Raw genomic sequence first — 5,535 nt, forward strand, 5'->3', positions numbered from 1 at the left:
CTGCCTGAGCGCACCTGCCAGTCCACCCTCAGACACCACCATCCGATCTCGCCAACCGGACCTGCACCAATAGGCTGGATCACTGGACACCATCCTCCCAAACAGACGCCAAGCCGTCCTCTCTGTGAGTCTCATACATCCCTCACTCATCCACCAGCACCGAACGGTTGCTCACCTGTCACCTAACCTCTTCCAGCCGTATCCTGACAACCCTGCCTGCCGGACTCCTCTCTGTACTTCCACAAACCTTCAATAAAACCTTTAACTGATCATTGCTTCCGTGATTGCTCCTATTCAGAGTCTGAAAACCTAAACATGACAGTGTATGCTTTTCTTGCTGCTAATGCACATGTTGGACAAGTTTGACTGAATGCTAAATCTAAAAGAAAAAAAGTTCTTGTTTCTAGCTAGAATATTTATGCATTCAGTATACTTCCTCTTTCTGGTTCCCAGAAACGCCTTCTTCTCAACCACGTTTGAGGCTGAACACGATGTTCACCAAAAGGTTTTAATAGAAATTTACTTTAACACCTTCGACGCCTGAAAGATATATAAAGTAAATCTATGTTGTTGTTTTTTTTGATTATTATTATTTCATCATTTAGGCAAAAGAAAATGAATTAAAATTAATAACCACTAAGATGTGAGGAAGTAACGCCTCTCATACAGAAAGTAGAAATGACCTTCAAAAGGCCACTATCTGACAGTTTAGTGCATCAGAACAAGAGAGACAAGCTGAGAGGAGCAATGGGTGAACTCAGATGGATTAAAGTTTGTTTATTTCTGATACTAGAGCTTCGTTCTACAGGTAAGAAAATATAGACATTTTCAAATAGCTCAGATATATAACTGTATTAAGGATATTTATTCTACTATATTCAATAAACAAAGGCTACATTTATCATTCTACCATAAATTAACTATTTTCTGTCTTTAAACCTGGAAAATGACAAAGAAATATCTTAACAAACTCTTATTTATTCTGGAATCTTAAAGTATTCAGATTTCCAACTTCTATTTTTTTCTCAACTGTCTCTTCCTGTTTTGTCGACTGTGTTTGCAGATGGAGCAGCTGCTTTGCTAAGATCTGGAGATACCATGGTTTTGTCCTGTCAATGTTTGATTAGTGGTCAAACAAACTGTAATGGCACCACATGGGTCTTCAGTTCAAGGAACTCCTCAGTAGAGCTGGTTAAACTCGGAAAGATTGACCCAAATCTGCAAAGTAAGTCAAACCGACTGAGTTTAGAAAGCTGTTCTCTGGTAATAAGGAATGTCACAGTTGAGGATGCTGGTCATTATCATTGCCAACAATACAAATCTGGAAACAAATCACATCCTCACGTCCTGGTTAATCAGTCTGCAGTTGATCTGTCTGTTGTCCACAGTGAGTATTAATATGAAGTCATTTTTCTCCTTGTTACTGTTTTATTAGTGCTGTTGTTGTTATTTTACAGCAGAATTAATATTTTGTCTGAAAAATATAAACTCATTTACAGCCACAATAAGTACTGTGACTTGTTCTGTATGTTTTGTGTAAAATGTCTCTTCTACTGTTTCCTCATCAGTAACTGAACAAAGGGACACAGATAAAGGGACGTTAACTTGTTCTGTGAAGACAAATGGACGGTGTGATTACAAAGTGAAATGGCTGCATAACTGTACTGCTGGAGCTCCAGATGTGAAACACTGTGAGTCAAAACAGCCTGACTGCTCTGCTGCAGTTTGTTTTATTGAGCTGTCCTACATGCAGGGGTGTGAGTTCAGGTGTAAAATCAAACATGGTGGAACCAGTCAGCTCTTCAACTTCAACAATTCGTCTCTGGAAAACAAATCAGGTAAGAAAACTTTTTGGTTTAGGTTAATTACATTATTTTGAATCTCTGATCTCACGAAATGTATTGTTTGCATGTAACTATTGTTGCAGCAAATGGGAAAACATGAACATTTTAACATTTTGGTTTTGTTAGTATCTTTGTCTGAAGTTGAAACAAAAGCTGAAACCACATGCAGCCCAACCAGAGAAATAGAAGAAAGCAGGGAACCAGGTCCAACCACAACAGACATCATCTAATGGAGGTAAAGATGCTCTGATGTTGCTTCATGGTTTCAGGATTTTTCTCTCCACTAAACCCTTAAACTTGTTTTAAGTGTTTTTTGTATAGATTTAATTTGTATAGATTCCCATGAAGACGCCTTTGATATTTTTTTCAATCTTTATTATTGAGCTTCAGATTAAGATAGAAAATATTTTCTCATCTTTGACTTTAAAATATATTACAGCATCAACAAGCTTCATCATAATAATTCACCTGCTAGTATGTGATTCCCCAGTTCCGTCAATTTTATCAAACATTATTCAGAGAGCAATAGATAAAGCACTGATTGTTCTAAAAATAAGCTCTCCTGATAACGGTGGTCTTATTCAAGAACAATGTTTTTTTTCCCCATTTATTTAGAAATGTCTTAACCCAAAGAAAACATCAGGTTGTGTTATCAGTGTGTTTCACATGTTGCTTTTATTTTATATTTCAGACTTAAATACCATAAACAACATGATGCAATATAAAACCAATTTTATTTTAAAGAAATAATATAATTGTTTGATTTTGTAGAGAATATAATAACAAAATAAAGACAATTAAAAACATAAGTAAAGGAAAGCTGTTACTACTCAGACCTTCGACATGAGAACAATATTCTTCTCTTTCAGGTTTATGGCGTATCATCATCGTCTCTGTGGGTTTAGCAGCTCTTTCTATAACGGTTGTGAGCGTCAGCGTTTGGACCAGAACTAAAGGTAAGATAGAAAGAAATGGAGCAGATTTATAATCTCACTTTACTTTTGAATGATTGTATAGTTGGTATAAATCTTAGAATATGAATTACTGTCCAGAAAAAGTTGGTTATTTTGTTTTCTCCCCTCCAACACCTGTTACTGATGTAAAGTTAGGGATTTTATTGTCACTATTTGCATTTTTAAACTAATTCTTTATCAACCTTTTCTCATTATTGGCAACAAAAAAGGAAGCTCTACAGTCAAAGCTTAGCCCGATCTATTTGGATTATTTGATATTTAAGATTCTCTGTGAAAAGATAAATTTTATTGTCATTGATAAAAAAAAAATATCGGCCCAGAATAATGATAACAGTGGATAAAATGAGGTGAAAAGTTGTTTGCAACAACAAACTGACTCAGGTTATCAAGCAGCCTCTCAGTGAGAGAAACACTTTGCAGGAGCAGCTCTATAGGCTGTCACTTCCACCTCTCAGGTGCTTCTAGATCTTTACCAACTGAACCCAAAGCTGCAGGAAGGAAAAGACAAACATGCAACAAGATCAGAGTCCTCTTTGACTAAACCCAGATTCTGATGCATGAGCCTGGCTTTATCTCCTATTCTGGAATCTCTGAATTCAGCTTTTGTGAAAAAAGCCTCTGAGCAACCAGAACATCACATGTCTATGGCTCAGGATTACCTTTAAGAGTTACTTAGTTTGAGGTGTTAAATAGTGATTCAGTGATTCCATTAACTGCTGCTGATTTTTTTTTTTTTATCTGTTTCTATTTTTATTTTTCCTTAAGAGCATAAAGAAGATGATGATGGAGAGAACAATGAAAACACCTGAGGACTCTTTAGTTTGCTTTAAAGTTTTTCAAACACAAATCTGTATAAATCAAGGCTGTGTATATTGGGTCAGATGATTTTTCACTTTAACATGGATGGAAGCAAGTATTACCTTAAATTATCACAAAGCAGAAAAAGTATTACTGTTTGTTTAATTGTGTGGCATTACAGAATCAGTATATGTGAGCTTNAAGTTAGGGATTGATGTGAAACACTTGAGATCGTTTATAATGCATTTCCTCACAGTTTGACCCTGGGTTTGCAGCACCGAGAACCAGCAGAGCTGAGCTTCTACCCACATTCTCCGCAAACAACTTCCTCCTTCAGTTCTCATGAAAGCCTGAAAACTTAAACTGGAGGCAAGAGCAATCATAGCTATTAATCTATTATAAGTTTATGCTTTTCTTGCTGCTAATGCACATGTTGAATAAGTTTGACTCAATGCTAAAACTAAAAGATAAAAAGATGACTTCAAAAATTCTTGTTTCTAACTTTAGAACATGTACGCATTCAGTTTACTTCTTCTTTCTGGTTCCCAGAAACGCCTTCATCTCAAAACAGGTTTGAGGCTGAACACGTGTTCACCAAAAGGTTTTTATAGAAATTTACTTTAACCCCTTATTTATTTTAAAGATTTATAAAGTATATCAATGTTTTTTTTTCATGTTAGAATTTTGAAAAAAAGAAAATTATTATTTATTTAAAACGTATAAGATGTGAGGAAGTAACGCCTCTTATACAGGAAGTAGAAATGACCTTCAAAAGGCGGCCACTATCTGACAGTTTAGTGCATCAGAACAAGAAAGACAAGCTGAGAGGAGCAATGGGTGAACTCGGATGGATTAAAATTTGTTTCTTTCTGATACTAGAGCTTCATTCTACAGGTAAGAAAATATAGAAATAGGTCAGATATATAACTGTGTTAAGGATATTTATTCTACTGTATTTAGTAAACAAAGGCTACATTTATCATTCTACCATGAATCAACTAGTTTCTGTCTTTAAACCTGGAAAATGATAAAGAAACATATTAACAATATTGTTTTAATACTTGAATTTTAAAATATTCAAACTTTGATCATCTAATTTTTTTTTCTCAACTGTCTCTTCCTGTTTGTCAACAGTGTTTGCAGATCGAGCAGCTGTTTTGATAAGATCTGGAGATACTGTGGTTTTGTCCTGCCAATGTTTGATTATTGGTCAGACAAACTGTAATGGCACCATATGGATCTACAGTTTAGATATATTCTCGGTAGAGCTGGTTAAACTGGGACAGATTGACCCAAATCTGCAAAGTAAATCAAACAAACTGAGTTTAGAAAGCTGTTCTCTGGTAATAAGGAATGTCAAAGAGGAGGATGCTGGTCGTTATCAATGCCAACAATACCAAGCTGGAAACAAACCAGATAATCACATCCTGGTTCATCAGTCTGGAGTTGATCTGTCTGTCGTCCACAGTGAGTATTAATATGAAGCCATTTTTACTCCTTTTCAATCTTTTTTTAGTGCTGTTTTTGTTATTTTACTGCAGAATTATTATTTTATACGAAAAATTCAAACTAATTTATAGCCATAATAAGTACAGTGACTTATTCTGTATGTTTTGTGTAAAATGTCTCTCCTACTGTTTCCTCATCAGTAACTAAACAAAGGATCACAGATAAAGTGATATTAACTTGTTCTGTGAAGACAAATGGACGGTGTGATTACAAAGTGAAGTGGCTGCATAACTGTCCTGCTGGAGCTCCAGATGTGAAACACTGTGAGTCAAAACAGCCTGACTGCTCTGCTGCAGTTTGTTTAATTGACCAGTACTACATGCGGGGGTGTGAGTTCAGGTGTGAAGTCACACATGGTGGAACTAGTCAGCTCTTCAACTTCAACAATCTTTCTCAGGAAAACAAATCAG

General features: G+C 35.7%; 1 long non-coding RNA gene across 2 annotated transcripts in view; it reads left to right on the forward strand.

Moving 5' to 3' along the window:
• LOC107080672 overlaps positions 1-5,535 on the forward strand; it is a 33,475-nt gene that overhangs the window by 23,836 nt on the left and 4,104 nt on the right. For both annotated transcript variants that reach the window (XR_001480972.1, XR_001480971.1), the window contains exon 4: positions 2,714-2,800. This is a non-coding gene — a long non-coding RNA (uncharacterized LOC107080672). The remainder of the gene's footprint in view (positions 1-2,713; positions 2,801-5,535) is intronic.

The sequence above is a fragment of the Cyprinodon variegatus genome, unplaced genomic scaffold, assembly GCF_000732505.1.
Source record: "Cyprinodon variegatus isolate N-32 unplaced genomic scaffold, C_variegatus-1.0 Scaffold2207, whole genome shotgun sequence".
NCBI lineage: Eukaryota > Metazoa > Chordata > Actinopteri > Cyprinodontiformes > Cyprinodontidae > Cyprinodon > Cyprinodon variegatus.